Genomic DNA, 26,633 nt, shown 5'->3' with positions numbered 1-26,633 from the left:
TTTCTTTTTTCTGAAAGAAGAATTTTCTTATTTTTTTATCCATTATTTCCCGTTCAATTCTATCTAAGTTGTTGCATAGTCTATTTTGCAATATACTTGTTTCTTCATTATTTGGGAATTTATCGGTTATCACCTTACTCATGATCCGCCTATTTTCATATATGAACTACGTATCCATATATCTCTCCCCTATGAACATTACAGTGCGATATTTCATAGAGAATATAAAAGAAATATAACTTATAAGAAAATGAAGAATGCAGTACATTTTGTTTATATGTCTCTCTATATGGAGAAGCAGGAATGTAAGGTTGATATAGAGTCACTCCTGAGAAGGGTGTATAATTTATGATGGAAGTCTTATATCGCATGAATGCCGCAGGATCAATAATAGCAGTGCGGTTACCTCCTGAATAGATAATGAGAGGACTACAAGTGGAGTTGTCAGCGAAGTACCTTGTTGCACATTTATTTATTTATAGATATTGTAACGGTCTGTGCGTCTTTTTAGCTATTTAATAAAAAAGTAGTTTTGGAAGTTACTAGATATGTAAGTTATATATTATACTGTTGAAACACTATGAATAGATATGGATGTTTAACTAAATCGCCATTTGGAATCCACACCAGGATTTGTGGAAAAAGATTAGACCTCACAGCGGTCTTGCAAAATCCAATTAGTCAATGGCTTTATAAGGAAAGCTACAAGGGGGAGTCATTACCACTGAGGAAGGGGTATTAACACCCCGAAACGCGTTTGGTGTAAAGACCCCCTGACGGACGTTAACCATACCTACGGTGATACCTCCAGTGCTTATTCAACCCTGAAGACGCGCATCTATATAGGACTGTCGCATAGAAGCACGAGCTACAAACGACACGTGATAACGAAGTCCAGAGCGGAGTGCCGGCTCTTATACCATACGGAGCGGCAGTCAGAGAGAAACCGAGAGGAATTGCAGGAGCACGAACGAGGGCCGGACACAGCCCTCAACTGTACCGGAACACCAGCAAGATATGGTATTCATGGGAAAATCCAATTAAACCCCAGTCAAACAGTGAGTATAGCGGGACGCCGCATATCTTTCATTGCAACTAACCTATAAACGAATACGCTCTGAGGTGAAGAGATTTGAACTGTGGGATTATATATCCCAAAGGGATTGTACCATTGCACTTTATTCACAGACTTTACCAGCAGTGTAAGGACTTTTGGAACCAAACCACTTAGTAGAAGTACATTGATTTTAGCATAATTCACCTGGATTTTATATTGTATGATATAGCGTGTTATTTATATGCACTATATTAATTGTATGTATTAAAATTACTGTTCACAATTGCAATTTTATAAATAAACTATGTGGTTTTATAGACAGTGAGCGTGCCCAGTATCTTTTTGTATCAGTTAACATTAGTTTACATATACACATAGATGAAGACAATCTGATGTATGAAACATGTTGGCTGGATCTGTAAACTATCTGTAACAGAATAAAATCATGGAAGCAATGTGTCCGTAACAAAAGGATGGAAATGTTATCTAGATGAAGCAGCCAGAGGTTTTATCTGTGTGAATTCACCCCAAAAAGTCAAGTTAGTTTTGCTTTGAAACATCGGTTTAATTGTAGAATCTTGTCCTCACAATGTCCCGTGGGGTTTAAGTCTTTATCGTACGGATGTCCATTACTGAATAGTAGATTACTGGTCCTTCACTCTCTTCTGGCTGGTTGATTTAATCCATATTTGAAGGGAAGCAATAAAGGAGTGAGCTGGCCATAAAGCTCCAACGGAGTCCATTTTATTGGTCAGTCATCGAGTTGACATATTTTGCCCTTTCAGACAAAACTGTAAAAAAAATCCTGTGGTTCATTGGCTATTCGTGTTTAGAAAAATATATATTCTTCTCTCTGTCATCTCTACTTCTCATTTCGGCCTCTAGGTGGCACTGGTGGGGCATTACTGTAGCCAGAGGTTCTTTGAGATCTTGAATGATGAAAAATAATAACTTAGTTGAACTAAAGAATGAAGGTTTTGTTATATAATATATGAAGACTCTGTTCACACTAGCATAATCTCTTATACGTATAACAAAAGCTATACTGGATCCATTTCTAAACAGATCCCAGTGAATCCTGATAACTCGTACTGACTTATAATGGGTCTGGACAGTTTCTATCAAGTATCCAGTATTTTTGCTAAGACTATTGCTGGAAACTGTGCTACTATTGTCCTTAAATATACTGGAACCCAGTGGCGTACCGCCCATAGAGGCAGACCACGCCACTGCTATGGGGCCCGTAGCGCAGATAAGGCCACGCCCACATTATTTGGCCCCGCCCACTCACGGCCTTTTCTCCCCAGGGCCCCCCCCCCCGCCCCTCCTCCATGTTTAGCTGAATCGCCTCCCAGAGGCGCGGCTAAGTCCTCAACACCCGCCCCCCCTCCTCAGCGCCGCGCTCTGCAAACACCGGATCCTCCTCTTGTCGGCGTCCCAAATGCCGCACAGGCGCAGTGCCGGCGATTGCCTGCGCTCTGATAATACGGCTGAGGGCAACAGCTTCAACATCGTCACTGGACATGCGCCGAGCCCAGTGACGATGTTGAAGCTGTTGCCCTCAGCCGCATTATCAGAGCGCAGGCGCAGGCAATCGCCGGCACTGCGCCTGCGCGGGATTTGGGACGCCGACGAGAGGAGGATCGGGTGTTTGCAGAGCGCGGCGCTGAGGAGGGGGGCGGGTGTTGAGGACTTAGCCGCGCCTCTGGGAGGCGATTCAGCTAAACATGGAGGCGTTAGTAGTTTTCATATTTAGGCGGGCACGGCACTTCAGAGGAGCACCGTTCCTGGGCACCGTGGAGAAAGAAAAATGCCCCTCTGGGCTCCAGTCCTTACAGCGTCATTTGCATATCCTAAGAATCGATTTTTAGAAGAAAGGACAAGACTGACATGGAAAAGAAGAACACAGATGGAAAAAGGTACTTTATTAAACATGGATCCATGAGTACCTTTTTTCCATCTGTCTTGTTCTTTTGATTGTGAGTCTTGTCATTTCTTCAAAAAATCGATTCTTATGATATGTAAATGACGCTGTAAGGAGCCCAGAGGGGCGTTATTCTTTCTCCACGGTGCCAAGGAACGCCCCTCTGAAGTGCCGTGCCCGGCTAAATTTGAAAACTAATAACGCCTCCAAGTTCATCTAAATCGCCTCCCAAATCCGATCCTCCTCTCGCTGGCATCCCAAATCCCGCGCAGGCGCAGTGCCGGCGATTGCCTGCGCTATGATAAGATGACTGACGGCACTGCGCCTGCGTGGGATTTGGGATGCCGGCGAGAGGAGGATCGGGGTGTTTGCCGCAGAGCACTGAGGAGGGGGGGTGTTGAGCACTTAGCCGCGCCTCTGGGAGCAGCGTTCAGGTGTCCGCCTGCTGAGTGGAGCGGAGGACAGATGGAGCCATACTGATGCATTCTGAGCGGATCCGCATCCACTCAGAATGCATTAGGGCTGGACGGATCCGTTTGGTGCCGCTTGTGAGAGCCTTCAAACGGAACTCACAAGCGGAGACCCGAACGCAAGTGTGAAAGGAGCCTAACATGGCACCCCAAATAAGGAGACCTGCAGGCTGCAGCAGATATCCCATGTGACAGGTCACCCCCAGGAAACCCCTAACAATGTATAAATTTATTTAATGGGGGTGTGGCATGGGAGGAGCAAGGTCAGAAAGTGGGAGGGGCCATGGTGGGTAGTGGGCGGGGTTAATGGGCCCAATTCAGATTTTTGCTATGGGGCCCAGTGATTCCTATGTACGCCTCTGCTGGAACCTCTAATGGAATGGCAAAAACTTCAGTGTGAACAGAGCCTTAAAGGGGTTGTCCAGGTTCAGATCGGAACCCGGACATAAGCTCCCCTTCACACCTTCAGCCTGTATCAGTGGAGCATCGGTGCATTTCTAGCTCCGATGCTCCCCCTTGTCATGCTCCGCTTAGCGATGGATAAGGGCTGTTTGTTACTACTGGTGATGTACCCGACGTTTTTTCAGTATGCTAGGCCCAGGCTTCCACCTAGCAGTAAACCTGGTGACGTCACCGGCACTAATAGGTGGTCATTAGCGCTGCCCTAACCTGTAAAACAGTCTAGGGCAGCGCTAAAGCCCACCCATTTGTGTCGGTGACGTCACTGGGCTCACTGCTAGGTGAAAGCCTCCGCCTTGCATGCCCATGAGATGCCTGGCATGTCGCCGGTAGTGAAGAAATAGCCCTTGTCCTGCTCTATGCCGGACAGGACAAGAGGGAGCATGGGAGCTAGAAATGCTGCAATGTGCCACAGATACAGGCGAAATGTGTGAAGGGGGTGTATGTCCGGGTTCAGCTCTGAGCCCGAACCCCTTCAATGTTTCTGGTGTTCTTGTCAGCAAGAATAGTGTTATTCCTGCCATCAACAAGGCCTGATTCACAAGTCAGTGTTTCGGTCAGTGATTTCTATCAGTAATTGTGAGCCACGACCACAAATGACAATATAGAGAGGTCTAATGGAAGGATCTGCACCAGTTCTGTGTTTAGATCTGCACCTGGTTATGACTCACAATTACTGATGGAAATCACTGATCAAACACTGACTGTGTGAATCAGGCATTATTCACAGTTAGTGTTTGGTCAGTGATGTCCATCAGGGATTGTGAGCCAAAACCAGGAGGGGAGGCTACACAGAGATAAGGTATATTGGAAAGATCTGCACCTGTTCTGTGATCTTTGGCCCGCACCTGGTTTTGGATCACAGACACTGATGGAAATCACTGACCTGCTGATTGCTGATTTTCTACATTCAATCCTAAGATTGCAGATTTGGCTGCTGTTTACCTACAGATCTGCTGGAAAATCCACAGGTGCCAAAAATCTAAATTTAAAAGAAAGCAATATACTCACCTACCACTGGCGCTCCCATGATGACATTTCCATGAGCCCCCATTGATTTCTGCTTTCTAGCCTTCAGCGATGACATGTCGGCAATTGCAACCAATCAGAAGCTGCAGTGGCCACGCATCAGTCCACATATCACCACTGGAGACTGGGAAACAGAGACTGACTGTGGAAACATGAACATACCGTGGGATCACCTGCGGATTTGCAAAATTTACACAATTTGCATAGCAAAATGCTTAAGCCTCATGCACACGGCCGTGGAACACGGACCATGAGATACCGGCCTGGATTCCTGCTAAGTGCCGGAGCACACGGCGTCATTGGTCGCTATGACTCCATGCGCTTCGTTCCGCCGCTTTTGTACTGTACTGTACAGCGGCGGCACGAGGCGCACCGCGCCATAGCAACCAATGACAGTGTGCGCACCTGCACTCAGCAGGAATCCAGGCCGGTATCTCACGGTCCGTGTTCCACGGATGTGTGCATGAGGCTTAAGGATTTTGCTATGCAAATTGTGTAAATTTTGCAAATCCACTGGTGATCCTATGTTCATGTTTCCACAGTCAGTCTCAGTTCCACGGACGTGTGCATGAGGCTTTACATATGAGCATATCCTTGGTGATTGACAGTAAAACCCAATTCCATTGGCTTCTTTCTATAAACCAAGGACATGAATTATTCGGTTACTTTTTGCAACAAGTTGCAGATGACATTCCCAACTTATCTGGCCACCTGCAATAATAATGTTAGTGGGCCAAGTGAGCTGCACCAAAAATATTTGGATCTCTAAGGAGCACTACAGACCCCGTGTCTCGGGATTGCTGAGGAGCCAAACTCCATGATTGCTATTTTTATGGCATTTCAGAAGATATATTAGGTGAAATTCCCTCCTATTCTTCCAATGATAAAGTACTGACTTCATAGTTAGAATACATTCAGTAGGTTATGATTCATTTTATCTTGCCAATTTACCTTCTCGTGCTTCTGGTTTGTATCCTGGGTGGTCTTGGTGGAGGTGTTTCTTCTGGCAGGGAATGCCTAGGTTTGTATGGTGGAGGATGTTCTGAAACCTCATTATCCTATATCATTAACAAAACATATTTTTTACCTCGTATTTCTAATAAGCATTGAATTCCATACATATATTTATACTACAATGTCTATTCAGCATTTGAGCTCTTTTCACATTTCCATCGGAGGCTCTGTTGGAAATTCCATCATATTGGATGGGGAATATAGCGCAGCATGCTGCATTATTCTTAATGTCTAAATGACAAACCATTATAAGTCTGTGGGGTCTGTCAAAATTCGATTCGGCTGCTTCACAAAGAAATTCTATTTGTGACGAATCTCATTCCATTGTATGCAGCGGGCACAATGACAGAGATTGGCAATTGTGCCGCCGCACGTCATTGAGCCCCTCAGATGCTGCATTCAACTCTGATGGCGGCATCTGAGGGTCACATTCAGGGGGTTAATCTGGGGTTACAAAATAAATATCTATATATATATATAGCTTGAAAAAGGCTCATTCAGAGCCAAAACGTTGCACCGGATGGTTGAATAAAGGTATCCTTTATAAAGGTATCCTGCAGCAAGAGCTCCTCCAATTCTGGAGTGAAAAGGGGACAGGCTTAGAAGGAAGGGGTGTGGCTTTGTGGGAAATGGGTGGCTCATAGCTATATTTTATACCAAAATTGTGCCACAATTCTGGCTTAAAATTCAATTTCAAAGTAAGCCAATAGGGTTGAGCGAACCCAAACTGTAAAGTTCGGGTACATACCGAACTTTAGGATTTTTGGACCCTGAACCCAAACTTTTTCGTAAAAGTTCTGGTTCGGTGTTTAGCGCTTTCTTGGCGCTTTTGAAAGGCTGCACAGCAGCCAATCAACAAGTGTTTAACTGTGTGACCTTAGAAGCCATCACAGCCATGCCTACTAATGGCATGGCTGTGATTGGCCAGAGCAGCATGTGACCCAGGCTCTATATAAGCTTGAGTCACGTAGCGCTGCACGTCACTCTGCTGTTACAAGTGTAGGGAGAGGATGCTGCTGGACTTGTGATTTCAGGGAGAGAATAGGAGAGAATCTAACTCAGCGATCTACAGAGAAATAGTTGTGTGGGTGCAGGACACAATCGTTTTACCCTGCCCTGAGGCAATTGACCGAAAAAAAAAAAAACTTTTATAATTCTGTTAGTTAGGTGGGTGGCAGCGGCCATTTTATGCAAACTCAGTGCACCAACACTGCATCTGAGTTATTGGGACATTGCAAATCACCAATTTTTTGGCAAACTACAACATCTGGAATAGTCAGTGTGCAATTTAAGGTAGAAATACACCCATCATTTTCTGGGGTTTTAAAAACACACTATACTTTTTTCAAAAAATAGTATTTTCCAGATCTGCAAGTGTTAAATTCTAGTTTAATATATACAGCTTTTATATTCTGTTACCAAAAAAAGACTTTTTGGGCAATCTACAACATCTAGTCAGAGTGCAATTTAAGCTAGAAATACACTGATTATTTTCTGGGGTTGGAAAAAACAACTTTTTTGCCAAAAACCACTATTTTCAGGCCTTGTAGCATCAGCAAGTGTGAAATTACAGGCTGTCAAATTCAGTTGTTAAACAAACACTTGTTTGGGCACAAAAAATGTACTTGGCAGCCTTTGATGCAGATGTCATTGTCAGATACACCCTTGAATACATTTGGGTTACATTCAGAGATTTCAAATACCGCCATTTGGTGCACCAATATTGAATTCAGGCCTACACTGGTTCAGGCCCTGTGAGATACACCCTCTACATACAGGGATTTAATTCAGGGATTTGAAATACAGCCATTTGAAATACAGCCATTTTGGGCAAAGAAATATTTACTTCAGGCCTACACTGGTTCAGACAGTGTAAGATATCCCCTCTACATACAGGGGGTTGAATCAGGCATTTGAAATACAGATATTTGAAATGAAGCCATTTTGGGCAAATATATATTTACTTCGGGCCTACACTGGTTCAGACCGTTTGAGATACTCCCTCTACATACATGGGTTTGATTCAGAGATTTGAAATACAGCCATTTGAAATACGGCCATTTTGGACAAAGAAATATTGAATTCAGGCATACACTAGTTCAGACCGTGTGAGATATTCCCTCTACATACAGGGGTTTGATTCAGGGATTTGAAATACAGCCATTTGAAATACAGACATTTTGGGCAATGAAATATTTACTTCAGGCCTACACTTTTTCGGGCCCTGTGAGACACTCCCTCTACATACAGGGGTTTGATTAAGGGATTTGAAATATAGTCATTTGAAATACAGCCATTTTGGCAAAGAAATATTTATTTTAGGCCTACACTGGTTCAGGCCCTGTGAGATACTCTTTCTACATACAGGGGTTTGATTCAGGGATTTAAAATACAGCCATTTTGGGCAAATAAATATTGAATTCAGGCCTACACTGGTTCAAACCCTGTGAGATACTCCCTCTACATACAGGGGTTTGATTCAGGGATTTAAAATACAGCCATTTGGGGCAAAGAAATATTTACTTTAGGCCTACACTGGTTCAGGCCCTGTGAGATACTCCCTCTACATACAGGGGTTTGATTCAGGGATTTGAAATACAGCCATTTAAAATACACTAATTTGAAATACAGTCATTTTGTGCAAAGAAATATTTAATTTAGTCTTACACTGGTTCAGGGCCTGTGAGATACTCCATCTACATACAGGGGCTTGATTCAAGGATTTGAAATACAGCCATTTTGGGCAAAGAAATATTGAATTCAGGCCTACACTGGTTCAGGCCCTGTGAGATACTGTCACAACTGAGGATGGGGGAAGCCCTCAGCTGTGCGATGTTACACGTATGTGGAAGCTGCTTGGCCAGGACAACAGAATTAGGGAGCAGGTCACCTCCTACAGCATCCCTAACTCTGAACCTGACTCCTAGCTGTGTGAGCCAACCCAGATGGTAGGAGGGCTCATACTCAGTAACCTCGAGTCCCTACTAGCCCTCAGCAGATCCCTGAGCTAGGAACTGGGTAAGACAACCTGTTCCTCCTAGACACGGAGGAACAGGAGTCTAAACTGGCCAAACTGCAAGGAAGGGGAAACATAAACAGCCTATGGATAGGGCAGGTGAGTGAAACCACTTCCACACCTGCCACAGACACACTGACTGGATCCCGTGCTCACATGCTGATGTCCACACCAAACATAAAGGAAACAGCACACACACATATACACACAGGAACCCAGATCCATTGGAAAATCAGCGTCAGTGCATGCGAGTCTCCCCAGGACTGCTGCCAGCCCCTGGAGCAATACACAGGAACCAGGGAGCCGACTGCCAGCCTCTGGAGCAACACACATGACACACTCTAGACAGTACGAACCAAAGACCAGCAAAGAAACAGCCCAGAGAGACCGCACTGACACTGCGTCCACTCTCTACTCACGTTCCCACTCCAGTCGCAGCCAACAGCCACTCCTAACCAGCACACAGCCGGAACACCAACGGAATGCTGCCAGCAAACGACCAGAGATAGGAACATAGAGAGGGACCAGGGATCACCAACACGGACACGGAAGGCAAGTGTCACGGACGGTGTACAGGAAACAAGACAAAGCAACATGCATATATGACTCACTGGATACAAAGCTAAGGAACCAAAAGGGAGACCCCTGCACAAGACCTAGCACTTTCCCTGGCTGCTCAGCCTATGCAAAGATCCCAAAGGTGGATGGTTGCATATCCACGTACCTCGACTATATAACCCCTGAACACCCTACAATAGTGAGAGGAAACGACCACCGGCTCCCTACACCAGACACGGACGGAGTCAGGGTCACCTGGGATCCAGCAAACAGAAAATAACAGATAAATGTACAGCACTTAACTTTGTAGCAGACTGGGAAACAGGATCAGCATGCACACACACTCCAGGAAGAAGTATAAGCCGCCCAGTAAAGCATTATGGGGAGGAATTTAAAGGGAAGCAATCAGTCCAACTACATGACAGCTGAGAGAGGCTAACGAGATGAGGAACTGAATACCACAACAAAGAAAACTCAAGGAGGAGGTTCTGAAAGGGCTCTGTCAGAGCTTCTTAGCTGTCTGGTTGTGACAGCAAGGTGGCAGGGAATAAGACACCAACCGCGCCGTTAACGGTGAACCCCATAACGCTCTACCTCCGGAGAACGCATATGCATCCCATCAGCAGATGGCAACACATGCTGCACCCTCTTTCGAAGGTAAACCACGTAAGGAGCCATTGTGGTCATACTGTCACAACTGAATATGGGGGAAACCTTCAGCTGGGCGATGTTACACGTATGTGGAAGCTGCTTGGCCAGGACAACAGAATTAGGGAGCAGGTCACCTCCTACAGCGTCCTTAACCCTGACCCTGACTCCTAGCTGTATGAGCCAACCCAGATGGTAGGAGGGCTCATACTCAGGAACCTCGAGTCCCTACTATCCCTCAGCAGATCCCTGAGCTAGGAGCTGGGTAAGACAACCTGTTCCTCGTAGACACGGAGGAATAGGAGTCTAAACTGGCCTAAACTGCAAGGAAGGGGAAACATAAACAGCCTATGGTTATGGCAGGTGAGTGAAACCACTTCACACCTACCTGCCTCAGACGCAGTGACTGGATCCCGTGCTCACATGCTGATGTCCACACCAAACATAAAGGACACAGTGCACACACAAACACACAGGAACCCAGATCCATAGCTGCAGTAAGATAAGACATCACAAGAACATAAAATAAACATCACGCATACATTTTATGACCACAAGGGTGGCCCTCACTGGCAGATGGTATAAGAGACCAGGAGGATGACTCCAGCTTACAACAAGGCTGGAGTACTGGAGTACCCCTCAGCTTCATATCTCAGCAGAGGCTAAATAGCCCAAGTAGCCACACCCACACAGACACACAGTGGAAAGGGAATTAACCCTTCCAACGCCAGACAGGGTAGTGAAGCCACTTAAAGGGGATGTGCACACACACACATAAACCCAGTGTATACCAAACAGATAAAAGGCACACCTACAAAGACAGGTTGCTAGGTGCAACTAGCAACAGCTCAGGCTGCTATACTGCCAATACAACATGTTGCCGGTGGCAACCACACATGAGGCAACATACTTCAGCCCTCACCTGTGATTGACCACAAGACAAGACCGCAGGCAACTGCCTGCAGTTTCAGGAGTTACGGCCATGACCATGGTTGTGACAGATACCCCCTCTACATACAGGGGTTTGATTCAGGGATTTGAAATACAGCCATTTAAAATACAGCCATTTTGTGCAAAGAAATATTTAATTTAGGCCTACACTGGTTCAGGCCCATTGAGATACTCCCTCTACATACAGGGGTTTGATTCAGGGATTTGAAATACAGCCATTTGAAATACAGCAATTTTGGGCAAAGAAATATTGAATTCAGGCCTACACTGGTTCAGACCCTGTGAGATACCCCCTCTATATACAGAGGTTTGAATCAGGCATTTGAAATACAGCCATTTGAAATACAGCAATTTTGGCCAAATAAATATTTAATTTAGGCCTACACTGGTTCAGACCATGTGAGATAATCCCTCTACATACAGGGGTTTGATTCAGGGATTTGAAATACAGCCAATTGAAAATCAGCCATTTTGAGCAAAGAAATATTTACTTAAGGCCTACACTGGTTCAGACCGTGTGAGATACCCCCGCTACATACAGGGGTTTGAATCAGGCATTTGAAATACAGCCATTTGAAATACAGCCATTTTGGGCAAAGAAATATTGAATTCAGGCCTACACTGGTTCAGACCGTGTGAGATACCACCTCTACATACAGGGTTTTGAATCAGGCATTTGAAATACAGCCATTTGAAATACAGCCATTTTGGGCAAAGAAATATTCAATTTAGGCCTACACTGGTTCAGGCCCTGTGAGATACACCCTCTACATGCAGGGATTTGAAATATAGCCATTTGAAATACAGCCATTTTGGGCAAAGAAATATTCAATTTAGGCCTACACTGGTTCAGGCCCTGTGAGATACACCCTCTACATACAGGGGTTTGATTCAGGGATTTAAAATACAGCCATTTAAAATACAGCCATTTTGTGCAAATAAATATTTAATTCAGGCCTACACTGGTACAGACCATGTGAGATACACCCTTTACATACTGTCTTCTATTCTACTATTAATTAAACACTCATTTAGGGCAAGATCCTAAATTTGAAAAATATGAGGAGAGCGTCAAATAAGGGACGTGGCCCAGGTCGTGGTGCTGCTGGTGGAGCTCCTGTTGCAGGGAGAGGACGTGGTCAATCTGTGCCAGCTACACGCACAAGTGAAACCACTTCCTCAGGTGCGAGTACGCGACAAAACCTGCAGAGGTATTTGGTCGGGCCTAATGCTGCTCTACTGAGGCCTGAACAAGTAGAGGCGATAGTAGATTGGGTTGCTGACAGTGGATCCAGTTCTTTCACATTGTCTCCCACCCAGTCTCCTGCTGAAAGACCACAGTTGGCACCTGCAGCCGATATCCATCAGTCTTTCACCTTACCCCCTTGCAAATGAGCCAAGCAGTCTGAGCCCCAAGTCATACAGCAGTCTCTTCTGATTTTTGATGACTATGTTAGCAGGGCTTTCCCAGGGCCATCCACCTATCCCTGCCCCAGAAGTGGAAGAGATTGAGTGCACCGATGCCTAACCACTTATCTTTCAAGATTAGTTCATGGGAGGACCATCGCAGCACGTCTCGGATGATGACGAAACACAACTGCTGGGGCTTTCGAAAGTGTGCAGACCGACAAGGAAAGCAGGGGTGAAGACTGGGTGGAAGATGATGTGGAGGACGATGAGGTCCTCAACCCCACATGGAATCAAGGTCATGCGAGTGACCTATGTAGTTCGGAGGAAGAGGCGGTGGTCGCACAGAGCCACCAGCACAGCAGAAGAGGGAGCAGGTTGCAAAAGCGAGCGGCCGTCCTCTAGACAGTACGCCTCCTACTGCCCACCGCAGCAAGGGACCGAGCACACCAAAGCCAGCTCCAAGGAGATCCCTGGCGTGGCAGTTCTTCAGACAATGTGCTGATGACAAGACACGAGGGGTTTGCACGCTGTGCAATCAGCACCTGAAGCGAGGCATAAACGTTCTCAACCTGAGAACAACCTGCATGACCAGGCATTTAAGTGCAAAGCACGAGCTGCAGTAGAGTAGACACCTCAAAAACCAAGAAAGGTCTCTGGCTCCTTCTGCTTCCTCTTCTGCTGCAGTCGCAGCCTCTTCATCCACCTCTGGAGTGACAGTGCCACCTGCCACCCCGCAAACAGAGGATCTGCCAGCAACACCAACACCTGGGTTACCAAGCATCTCCACAATGTCCCACGGAAGCGTTCAGCTCTCCATATCCCAAACGCTGGAGAGGAAGTACCCCCCTACCCACCTGCGATACCTAGCCCTGAATGTCACCATTTCTAAATTACTGGCCTTTGAACTGCTGTCATTCCGTCTGGTGGAGACGGATAGTTTTAAAGGCCTTATAATGGTGGCTGTCCCACAGTACGTTGTGCCCGGCCGCCACTACTTTTCAAGGCGAGCCATCCCTTCCCTTCACAACCAAGTAGGGGACAAAATCAGGTGTGCACTGCGCAACGCCATCTTTGGCAAGGTGCACCTGACTACGGATACGTGGACCGGTAAGCACGGTCAGGGCCGTTATATCTCCATAACAGCACACTGGGTAAATGCAGTGGTGGCTGGGCCTGAGACGGAGAGCAGTTTGGCGCATGTCCTTCCACCACCAAGGATTGCAGGGCACTTCAGTTTGGCTCCTGTTGCTTCCTCCTCCTACTCTGCTTCCTCATCCTCTACCAGCTCCTAATACGGTCAGCGTAACACCTTCACCACCAACTTCAGCACAGCCAGGCGTAAACGACAGCAGGCAGTTTTAAAACGTATCTGTTTGGGGGACAAACCCCAAACAGTGCAGGAGCTGTGGACGGGCCTTGAACAGCAGACCGATGAGTGGTTTGTGCCAGTGAGCCTCAAGCCCGGCCTGGTGGTGTGCGATAATGGGCAAAATCTTATCGCAGCTCTGGGACTAGACAGTTTGACGCACATCCCTTGCCTGGCGCATGTGCTGAATTTGGTGGTGCAGAGATTGCTTAAAAATTACCCCGATATGTCAGTGCTTCTGCATAAAGAAGGCAGAGGACGAAGAAGAGGTCGCCAATGCAGCTGGGGCACCGCCAGCACCTCAGAAGGCAGGGTTAGCATGGCCGAAATGTGCAAAAACGTTATCAGCACGCCACAACAACCAGCACCACCAGCTGATATGGAACCACTGGCGGATCCGGGGGGGGGGGCAACGGGCCCCTACGAGCTGCTCAGAAGTGTAGGGGCGGCGGTGGGGCACAGGGAGATGAACGCTTCCATTGTGGAATCGTTCATCTCCATAGTCATCTGTATCGCCGTCCTCAGGACAGCAATACAGATGACTGTGCTGAGGCAGGTGAGGGAGAGGCGTGTCCCTTTCCCTTCCTCTGATAGGCTGCAGGCACTAGGCCGGCAGCCTATCAGAGGCCGGAGCAGGCGGCGCGATAACGTTATCGCGCCGCCTGAGCCGTACAGCGCGAGACACAGGCTGGAAGAGGCCTGCATCGCTTCCAATGAGGTAAGTATAAGTGTTTAGTTATACTAGTGGCTACTGGCACATAATGGGGGGCTCTGGCTACTAGCGCATAATGGGGGGCTGTCATTATTTGCACAAGGGGGGCTGTCATTACTGGCACATTGGGGGGGCTGTTATTACTGGCACATGATGGACGGCTGTTATTAATGGCACATGATGGGGGGGTTATTGCTGGCACATGATGGTGGGGCTGTTATTACTGGCACATGATGGGGGCACTGTTATTACTGGCACATTATTGGGGGCACTATAGGGGCATCTACTGAGGCCACAAAGAAGGGGTGTTTTATATGGGGGGCTCTGTACAGTAGAATTTTATACTGGGACACATTATGGTGGGTACTATGGGGAAGGGGGGAGAGGAGTACTATGGGGTCATCTATGGGGGGGCACTAAGAATGGGTATTTTATACTTGCAAATTATGGGGGACACTGAGGGCATCTACTGGGGCATTTTATACTGGTACATTATGGGGGCTCTAGGAGGAAGGGGGAAGAGGAGCACTATAGAGGCATTTACTGGGGGCACTATATAGGGGTATTTTATACTGGCACATTATGGGGGCACTATGGGGACATTAGCTCAACTGGGGGCATTACGAGGGGGTATTTTTTGCACTGTCACATTATAAGGAGAATTATTTCTACTGGGGGGCATTATGGTGGGCTTTATTACTCCCCCATGGTATGAGCCCCTAGTAGCAGCACCATCCTCTCCCTGCTCCGCTATCCCTCTGCCCCTTCTCCAAATCCTTATTATGAAATCTTTCTCATTAGGATAAAACACATCAGCTGTACCGAGCCACCGGCCAAGTGTTGAAGTGGGGTCCGAGATCCCCAAGGGCCAAGCCAAGTAATTGTAAATTTTCATGTGAAATATCTTTATGTTATACACATATAGCCTACACTGTGCCACACAGTATACAGTATACCTCTACACTGTGGAGTCTGTTCTATAAGCACTATTGTTTTGTGGTGGCGGACAGAAAATAGTCTTGAAGTGCTCTTCCCGAGACCAGGCTCTGGATCCGCCACTGTATGGAACCAGGGCTGGACTGGCCTACCGGGATACCGGGAAAATTCCCATCAGGCCGGCAGCAAGGAGGCTCCTTTGCCAGTGTAGCAACTGCCACAAACACCACACACTGTAACGACATGCACGATGGCGGCGCCATTACTACTTTATAGATGCCCTGCCCGTGTCACAACTTGCACGCTTCTCATTTACAAGATTCAAATTTGACGAATCCCAGGGATAGTCATCTGTATTGCCATCCTAAGGAGAGAGAGATTTGTCTGCTGGGATTCAAACCCACGACCTTCTGTATCAGAGGCAAAGCACTTAACAACACAGCTATAAGAGCTGCACAGCACTTCCTAAGAAGTAATAGTAAGATTAAGGTCTTCTGATTTGGCTTAATCGACATGTATTAACCCCTTAGGGACCCATGACGTACCGGTACGGCATGTTTCCCGAGTCCTTAAGGACCCATGACGTACCGGTACGTCATGAGTTTAAATTGAGATTGTGGCGCCCCAGGGGTTAATCCGCACAGGATGCCGGCTGAAATCATTCAGCCGGCATCCTGTCACAACGCCTGGGGGGGTCATATGACCCCCCCGTATCGGCGATCGCAGCACCCCGCAGGTCAAGTCACACCTGCGGATTGTTGCTATTTCTGCTGTTTCTGATCGCCGCGGTCCCTGACCGCGGCGATCAGAAACTTTAGTGTGGCACAAATCTATAGTGATCACCCCCCCTGCACCCCTGCATGATTTTAGCCTGGTGGGAGGTGCAGGGGGGGTGTTGCGGGCTGTGTGGGCGGTGCGGGAGGCGGGCGGTGCGGCAGGCGGGATCGCGATCCCCCGCCCGCCTCCCGCCGAATAATCGTTGGCTTCTAGTGGGTATACCAGGGTGCCAGCACATTGCTGGCACCCTGGTATAAACGGCTGACATCTGTGAATGGATAACAGCCGTTTAACCCTTTCCATACAGCGGTCCGTACGGACCGCTGTATGGAAAGAGTTAACAGTAAGATGCGGCTCCCTCTCCCATCGGGGGGCTGCTGTGCCTTTGCAGCCCCCCGATGGGAGAGGGAGAGAGCCCCCAGACAGCCCCCCGACACCCCAGTCCTTACCCTTCCCCGTCTGCGAAGTTGTGGCAGACGGGGAAGGTTCCCATGGCAACAGGACGCCTGCTCAGGCATCCTGCTGTCCATGGTGCTGAACAGATCTGTGCTGAAAGCATAGATCTGTTCAGTGTAAGTAAAATACAGTACAGAAACATATATAGGTTCTGTACTGTATTATGCAGACACCAGACCCACTGGATCTTCAAGAACCAAGTGGGTCTGGGTCAAAAAAAAAGTAAGAAAAGGTAAAAAAAAAGTGAAAATCAAAAAACACATTTATCACTAATTAAAAATGAAAAAAATAAAATTCCCTACACATGTTTGGTATCGCCGCGTCCGTAACGACCTGATCTATAAAACGGTCATGTTACTTTCCCCGCACGGTGAACGCCATAAAAATAAAAAAATAAAAACTATGAGAAAATTTAAATTTTGCCCACCTTACTTCCCAAAAAAGGTAATAAAAGTGATCAAAAAAGTCGCATGTACGCCAAAATAGTGCCAATCAAACCGGCATCTCATCCCGCAAAAAATGAGACCCTACCCAAGATTATCGCCCAAAAACTAAAAAAACTATGGCTCTTAGACTATGGAAACACTAAAACATCATTTTTTTTGTTTCAAAAATTAAATCATTGTGTAAAACTTACATAAATAAAAAAAAGTATACATATTAGGTATCTCCGCGTCCGTATCGACCGGCTCTATAAAAATATCACATGAGTTAACCCCTCAGGTGACCACCGTAAAAAAATAAAAATAAAAACGGTTTAAAAAAAGCAATTATTTGTCATCTTACGTCACAAAAAGTGCAATAGCAAGCGATCAAAAAGTCGTATGCACCCCAAAATAGTGCCAATAAGACAGCCATCTCATCCCGCAAAAAATGAGACCCTACATAAGATAATCGCCCAAAAACTGAAAAAACTATGGCTCTTAGACTATGAAGAAACTAAAACTTTTTTTGTTTTAACAATGAAATCATTGTGTAAAACTTACATAAATAAAAAAAAAGTATACATATTAGGTATCGCCGCGTCCGTGAGAACCTGCTCTATAAAATTACCACATGATCTAACCTTTCAGATGAATGTTGTAAATAACAAAAAAAAAAAACGGTGCCAAAAAAGCTATTTCTTGTTACCTTGCCGCACAAAAAGTGTAATATAGAGCAACCAAAAATCATATGTACCCTAAACTAGTACCAAGAAAACTGCCACCTTATCCCGTAGTTTCTAAAATGGGGTCACTTTTTTGGAGTTTCTACTCTAGGGGTGCATCAGGGGGGCTTCAAATGGGACATGGTGTAAAAAAAACAGTCCAGCAAAATCTGCCTTCCAAAAACCGTATGGCATTCCTTTCCTTCTGCGCCCTGCCGTGTGCCCGTACAGCAGTTTATGACCACATATGGGGTGTTTCTGTAAACTACAGAATTAGGGCCATAAATAATGAGTTTTGTTTGGCTGTTAACCCTTGCTTTGTTACTTGAAAAAATATATTAAAATGGAAAATCTGCCAAAAAAGTGAAATTTTGAAATTGTATCTCTATTTTCCATTATATCTTGTGCAACACCTAAAGGGTTAACAAAGTTTTTAAAATCAGTTTTGAATACCTTGAGGGGTGTAGTTTCTTAGATGGGGTCACTTTTATGGAGTTTCTACTCTAGGGGTGCATCAGGGGGCTTCAAATGGGACATAGTGTCAAAAAACCAGTCCAGCAAAATTTGGCTTCCAAAAACCAAATGGCGCACCTTTCACTCTACGCCCCGCTGTGTGGCCGTACAGTAGTTTACGGCCACATATGGGGTGTTTCTGTAAACGGCAGAGTCAGGGCAATAAAGATACAGTCTTGTTTGGCTGTTAACCCTTGCTTTGTTAGTGGAAAAAAATGGGTTAAAATGGAAAATTAGGCAAAAAAATGAAATTCTCAAATTTCATCCCCATTTGCCAATAACTCTTGTGCAACACCTAAAGGGTTAACAAAGTTTGTAAAATCAGTTTTGAATACCTTGAGGGGTGTAGTTTATAGAATGGGGTCATTTTTGGGTGGTTTCTATTATGTAAGCCTCGCAAAGTGACTTCAGAGCTGTAGTGGTCCCTAAAAATTTGGTTTTTGTAAATTTCTGAAAAATTTCAATATTTGCTTCTAAAGTTCTAAACCTTGTAACATCCCCAAAAAATAAAATATCATTCCCAATATAATTCCAACCTGAAGTAGACATATGGGGAATGTAAAGTCATCACAATTTTTTGGGGTATTACTATGTATTACAGAAGTAGAGAAACTGAAACTTTGAAATTTGCAAATTTTTCCAAATTGTTTGTAAATTAGGTATTTTTTTATGCAAAAAAAATAATTTTTTTGACTTCATTTTACCAGTGTCATGAAGTACAATATGTGACGAAAAAACAATCTCAGAATGGCCTGGATAAGTCAAAGTGTTTTAAAGTTATCAGCACTTAAAGGGACACTGGTCAGATTTGCAAAAAATGGCCAAGTCCTTAAGGTGAAATAGGGCTGAGTCCTTAAGGGGTTAATGTATATTGTTTTCGGAATGGGCGCATATTTTTACATGCAGTAAAATACAGCTTTCCATAATGACCCCTACAAGTTATATGCACACTGTGCAGTCAGCTTAGTGTTTTATAAGTACAGTACTGTACAGTACGTGTTCTATTGCCATCTGCATAACTTCACAATGCTTCCCTGCTCCTTGTTAGAGATACATGTTTTATCTTTTTTTTTTACTACACGGCTACACCTAAAATCAGAATTCCGATGTGTTAAGTCTTATGTTGAAAGTACTGTATATAATTATGTACAAAGCTGTGAAAGGAAGCTATTTATCGAATTCACTGGTTCCCTGTGTGCCAATTGGCCATCCGAATTCTGCTCCCCTGGTTTTTTTGCTAGGAACATGAAGGGGTGTACCTACCAGTCATGGCTTGTGTACGCCATTGTATACCAGACACCCTATTCCTTGCAAGGACCAAGGGGCTATTACCAACAGTCGCCTAGTTGTCATAAAAACCACCTGGTATGTGATATGCCGCAGGGACCCTTACTTTTGACCCTGCTGCGTTATCCTAATTGCATGTGATTATTGCCCTCAGCACACTGTACCTCACACCATCTTATACTCCTTATCCCGATCATTGCGATACCTTGTTGCAGCTTTATATAGAGTTGCCGCTGGTATCATCTCTATTTTGAGCATATGAATGTTGTGACATTCATCTGGGCTCGTCTTTACAGAGGGGGCGGGTCAATGAGGGCGGGATGGATGATGCGGCGGTGCCGCGCCTCCTGTTTCCCCATTGGCCGCCCTAGAGGCGTGACTCAGAGATAGGGGAGGAGGAATCTCCTTATATATCGTGTGTTTGAGCGGCCTCGTACGGCCACTCCGTGCTGACAGCTGCAGCCTCTGCTATGGAGGTTTAGCAGCTTATTCTGTTTGTCCCATACCCACATACTCATGCTCCTGACGAGCCACATAGTGGCAAAACGCGTCGAGCGCTGTGGGGACGAACACATGTTTGCCATATGAGACTTGCATTGCGCCCACACTGCAGCTGAGGTCTTTGGGATCGCAGCCCTCTGCAGCTGATGAGCAACTGCAATCAAGCCTGTCTGTTCCATCCAGCTTAGATCAGTGTCCCTTGATTCGTGCCTGCAGGGCCGACACTCGGTTATATATGAGGTCGGCTTCTGTGGGCAGATGTCTATCAACGGATTAGCTTACTAACTTTAGTTTAGGGCACTATCAGCTGGTAATGGTACAGAGCACGTTGTCCACAATACGGTGCATACCTCAGGTTGATTGGATCCAATACGACCGCATGGTCCTACGACTCAGCCTTCAGTAACGCACTAGTAGTGGACCTTCTTGCGACCCCATCCAGGTTGTAATGTTGCTGCCTCATGCGGCTTAACGTGTCCTTATACACTAAATCAATGGTGGCTAGGTGTGTCCTAGAATTTTATATATAGATTTAGTCCCCTTCCCCTTTCCCTCTTTTGTGAATCAATAAAGTATTAGTTTTAGCAGCTATTATAGCGTTCCGATTAACAGTGATATAATGAAGCTATTTATCGGCTTGTTCTCCTATACTGTACTTTGGCTAGACTCAAGTTTTTCTAATGTTCTGTAACATAATGCTTAATACAAATGACAATGCATATTGACACGGCGGGGCTGAGCATTTAATTAACAATTATTATTGTCCTGCTGAAACCCACACCTTGGCATTGTGGCAGTAGGCAGGGGGACGATGCACACATACCCAGCTAGCTGCACCTCCTCAGGAGGCTGACTGGCACCGTCGGGGTACTATATTCCTGGCACATGCCCGCTCTCTGGCTGCACTTTCCCCTGCACTTCCAGTATATCTAGTATATTCAGTGTTCAGTACATTTTCATTTGAATATTCTAACTAATACATTCTAATTTTGAATATTTCTAACGCACTGAAATATCTTCTTAATGACCAGATGATGCAAAAATAAAAAAATCCTCGGGCACTTGTCTATAAAATCTCGTCTTATTTAAAAAAAATGTCCAAACAGTGGATTTAAAACCAATGCGTTTCGGATGAAGCATATATCATCCTTAGTCATCCTACAGTATGAATAAGTCGTTTCAAAACACGTTGGTTTTTTATCCACTGTTTCTCCATGTTTTTTTTTTAATGATAATATGAAATAAAGAAAAAAATTTATGGACGACTGTCCGAGGATTTTTTACTTCTTGATTGCATGGTGGTAAAGCCGGCAGTTTTCTTCCTATGGAGCACCATTCAAACAGGCTTTATGAAGAATGATTGAGTAATCCAGACACCAGACACTTGCAGTAAGACCTTTTATTCTGTGTTGTATTTTGGTGGCATACTGCATGTTAAAGTAAAGGTGGTCCGGACCCCTGATCTGGTCTGTAGAGGAGTGTGATGATGGCGCCTGCAGAAAATGATCGGTTTTATGTCCTGCTACAATACCAAGGTGTCCCGCAAGCGGCAGCACTAGCCTGGAGTAGATGATAGACAAATAGATAAATAGTCAGATACAGTAGATAGAGTGATAGAAAGATAGATACATGTATATACTGTAGATCGCGCTCTCTCCCTAGTATAAAACTGCAGTTCCATGCGCCATCTGCCATAGAAACACAAATTGCACCCTGGATTTTCTAACTACTCTTTTTACGCACTTCGTTCTCTACAGGATATCGCTCTGCACTCACGCGATTCCACTGTGAGCGCTAGCGCTGCTACATCTGTAGAATATGGAGCAGAATCTATTCTTTCAGTAATATGAGCAAGTGCAATAATATAGCAGTGCAGCTCAAGGGCAGACACAAGCCGTCTCATCACTGCATTCTGCTGGTTTCTGGGGTAATAGAAGGAGCCCCAATGTGTGTGATCACCAGATATGAGGTCACCCTAGGCTCTATCTGTACCCCGCTTATATAAGTTATTAAATAGCTAATTATTACCCGGCTTCTTCACTGCAACCATCTTTAAAAAAGCTTCCTCAAACATCTTGTAGTTCTTTAGATCCTTTTCTTTCTTTTTAGCACGCTGACGATAGGCCATATAACTGTGAGACAGAGAAAAGTCCTTACATGAGCCGTACAGATGACAATATTCAGTTCCCCATCAGAAAACACCCATGGACCCCTCCCCCACTACAGAGATTGGGATATAAAGGTGCAGTATAACAAGCAGGAAGGATCTGGTGTCTTAGTGTATATGATATCATAATATAGCAGCGGGAAAGGGAGGACAGCGACTACCTGATTATAGCACTGCCCGATCCAGCCCCTGTATTATAGACTGGCTGCTGTAGTTACTGCGCCACCTGTAGGTCAGACATTAAATCTTATACGAATAATGTGATGTGTAGAGTAGAAGAAAAAGGAAACTCACCAGCAAATTATGACAATCAGAGCGGCAAAAAGAAATATTCCTAAAACCGTCAGGACAATGCGCAATATGTCTGGTAATAAAGAAACGTGATGCTCGTTATTAATTCTTACTATAGAGAGAAAAAGTTCTACAAGACATTGTCCAACATCTCTAGATCCTCCTGATGCCAGCAGGGCCCTTCACGAGGACATCAGCTGGTAGGCACTGGCAGCTTGGCTGGGTATAGCGGTGGTGATTGCTAGACTGTGGACTGGTAACATCTGGATAAGGGGCACATCATTATAGGAAAGGAAATAAGTGACTACTCACTGTTATTCGCACCTCCGCTGTCCGGACCGTGCGTTGTCCGCGGTGATCCATGGAAAGTCACTGTCCATAAAAGAATGAAGGAAAATAAAGACATGAAATCAATCAGCAGCTGAACCCCTGAAACTGGACCATGAGGTGGAGATACTAACTGAACCCTAGAAACCTACACAACCCTCCCAGTGATAACGTCCATTACCGCCCGGTGTCTCTGGGACTTTCTGTTCAGCAAAAACAAGCTGAGCTCCATCTCCTCCAACTGCAAACCCTCAAAAGATTCCCATTTATCCCAACACATGGAAGACTAGACACAGCGGTGTGATGTCACCATCATCAGAGCTCTGGGGACGAGGCTGCTGCTACTGATGATGTCATCAGAGGTAACACCTAAAAGATGCACATTATATGAGAAGGGGATATTCTTAGTAAAAAAATAATCCCCCAATAGAAACTTTATTGACACTAAATATTGACACTAACATGAGTTTAGACCGGATATTCATACTTTTGTGCTGATTAATTCCTTACTACTGTACATCTTCATAGCGATCAGTGCTACGTTTTTCAGTGATACCATTCTGGGTGCCATCATTATAGTAAATGGGTGTCTACTACAAATATGGACACATTGAACTCAATAGATCACCGCTCTTGTCCATGGGTTGTGTGCGGTATTGCAGTTCACTGCCATTCATGTAAATGGGGCTCAGCTGCAATGTCACACACATTCCACTGTCTTATAACCTGAGCTCCAAGCCACAGAGACTACAAACGAGTTTCGCCTCTAGGACCCATAATTATGTCAGGAGAAAAACTATATTTAGTCCCCATTCAGTGAGATAAACCCCCGGTGATAATGTCCATTACCTGCAGGTGTTTTTGTGGGCTTTCCATCAACAGAAAATACAGCGAATAAAATAAACAGAAGAACAATTCTTCTCGCATCCATTTTCTCCAACAATTAACCCTCAAAAGAATCCAGTGCACCCCCAACACATGGAAGCCTGGACATAGCATTGTGATGTCACACAGTATCAGAATTCTAAGGGGGCGGGGCTTCTGGCTGCTGCTGATGTCATCAGAGATATAGTCTGAATAAAGAACTGTATATAGAGCAGTGATATTAAAGGGCAATGCCACCTCTAATAAACCTGTGATAAAGTCATAGGGGCATTGGGAGGAATTTATCCTAACCAGGGAGTATTTGAAGTCAGTTTTGCTGTGGTCTGTGTTGTTTTATTTTATGCTACATTTACCAAACGTCTCATGTTGTTTGATAAATGTGTCTTATCCTTAAAGCTAATTCTTTTGTCAAGAAAACTAGTCCAGTTTTCCTACTCCATCCTCCTATTTTTGTGATCTTTTTTGTGATTTTTTAATAAAGTCTCAATGATTAATGTGGAGTGAAACTCAGTAACATAGCTAACCACATCCACTTTTCCACCCACATTGCAAAACTGGAGTGAGTGATATAAAAATGCAAAACGGCATAACATTTTTACACAAGCGAGCGCAAAAACCCTTGAAAGCCCTATTTTGAGACCATTTGAAGCCAGAATTCTGGAGCGAAAGCATGATAAACCTTCCCCTTCATATATTATATTAAGTGATGAGTGAAGTTATGAAAAATTAGATTTGCTGCTTTTTCAAATTTCACTAAGAAATTTGATTTGTGACGAATTACTTATTGCTGATTTGGGGGTCCTACCATTGTATACACTATGTATTATGCTATATATTGTTTTATATGATTGTGGCAGTTTGATCTAACAAGGATGTGGAAGGCAAGTGCTAACAAGTAAGAGTGCTAACCCCCCGCTCCTCTCCTCTCTATAGGACTGGGCTGGTCCTGCTTCCTGCCTGGAGGGGGGGTTTCTGTTAAACTACTGTGTGGAGAGGAAGCAAAGTTCAGAGCTCCAGCTCCTGGAAAAGGTTCTTCAGAGAGATCAGCCATATCTAGGACTCAAATGAATCCTTGACAATCAGCATTTCAAGACACTGCTAGGAGGTGAAGAACTATGGATAAGACACCCATCCCCCAGAACACTGCAAGGCCACTATGTCTTAGGTGCTTTTATTTTGTGGCTTGGCAGGAAGAATTTAATTAAAACCTACATTGAACCAAAAATTCTTTACTTACACCAAACTCCCCATTTGGCTCCCACTTTCATTTTTTAGCCAAATCTGTAGAATCTTTTCTGTGGTGTACAAGATCACCTAGAACTGCCTACTCCATTCCCACCAGAGAAAATACATTTGGTGGCTTTGGTCTTCCAGATATGTGTCCAAGGGCAGATTGGCCATAAAACTTACAGGGAAATTTCCTGGTGGGTTGATGCCCAGGGGGCTGCCTAAGGCTTCCTCTCTGCTACTGGCCGGGTATATAATAAGCTCTCAGCGGTAATTAAAGCTGTGAGAATCAGGTATTAATGTACCCGGCCAGTGGTTCTGATGAGATGGTATTTTGCGCTATGGTATTGTTGACCTACTTGTGTTTCCTCGCCTCTTCTCAATTTTGACCTATCTACTACATAGGCTAATTTAATTTTTATTTTTGCCTTGGCTACTTTAATCTTCCAGTCCGCCCCTGATTGTAGCCCTTGAAGGGAGCAGAAACAACTCTATGAACATTTTGTCTGCCCCTCTAATCATATGGTGTGTGGTGACTTGAGCTCATGGAGGGTTGGTCACTTGCTGACATTGTGGTGGGGAACTGACAGTGTGGTGGGAAATTGGCATTGTGGTTGGGCATTGAGAATGTGGTGGGTACTGGGACTGGCACTATGGAGGGGCACTGACATTGTGGTGGATCATTAGCTGGCACTGTGGTGTGGAACTGTCAGTGTGGTGGGACATTGGCATTGTGGTGGGGCACTGACAGTGTGGTGGGACATTGGCATTATGGTGGGGCTCTGACAGTGTGGTGGGACATTTGCATTATGGTGGGGCTCTGACAGTGTGGTGGGACATTGGCATTATGGTGGGGCTCTGACAGTGTAGTGGGACATTGGCATTATGGTGGGGCACTGTCAGTGTAGTGGGACATTGGCATTATGGTGGGGCTCTGACAGTGTGGTAGGACATTGGCATTATGGTGGGGCACTGACAGTGAGGTGGGACATTGGCATTATAGTGTGTCAGTAGCTGGCATTATAGTTGGAAGCAGTGTGGCTTGTTCTGCTATACTGTTTGTGGAGCTCCTTCTCACTACAATGGCAGTTACAGAGCACCAGGCCACTCGGTTGTTTCCATAATCTGGGACACTTGTGCGCTTTGTTCCATTGCGCCCTGGAAACAGCAAGATGGGACAGTGTAGCAGTATAAGGGATTTTATTTGGAGGACAAGTTCAGGGTGGTGGCAGTCCAGAAATTTGTGGACAGGTACAAAATAAGGCACTTTTATCAAAAGTATATGAAAAAAAAAGTTTGTGTGTCAGATTTTTTGTTAAGCGATCACTGTGATTATCATCATTTTATAGCTTACAATTAGAGATTAGCAAAGTTACTGAAAATTAGGACTCAGCTGCTTCACCAAATTTCACAAAGAAATTTGTGTTCTGACAAATTACTTTGTTACAAAGCGTGTTTCTTTGTATGTAGCGGATGTAACGGCGATTGTGCCTACTCCATCATTA

At 45.1% G+C, this 26,633-nt stretch overlaps 1 long non-coding RNA gene across 1 annotated transcript in view; it reads right to left on the bottom strand.

The window, feature by feature from the left end:
• Positions 1 to 1,886: 1,886 nt before the first annotated feature.
• LOC122939999 overlaps positions 1,887 to 26,633 on the bottom strand; it is a 41,475-nt gene continuing 16,728 nt past the window's right edge. The window contains exons 2-3 of the long non-coding RNA XR_006390222.1: positions 5,891 to 5,997; positions 1,887 to 1,986 (exon numbers count right to left, since the gene is read on the bottom strand). This is a non-coding gene — a long non-coding RNA (uncharacterized LOC122939999). The remainder of the gene's footprint in view (positions 1,987 to 5,890; positions 5,998 to 26,633) is intronic.

This window comes from Bufo gargarizans, chromosome 6 (genome assembly GCF_014858855.1).
Source record: "Bufo gargarizans isolate SCDJY-AF-19 chromosome 6, ASM1485885v1, whole genome shotgun sequence".
In the NCBI taxonomy this organism is placed as follows: Eukaryota; Metazoa; Chordata; class Amphibia; order Anura; family Bufonidae; genus Bufo; species Bufo gargarizans.
The sequence above is the reverse complement of the archived record's forward strand: the minus strand, read 5'-3'. Positions and strand labels throughout refer to the sequence as shown.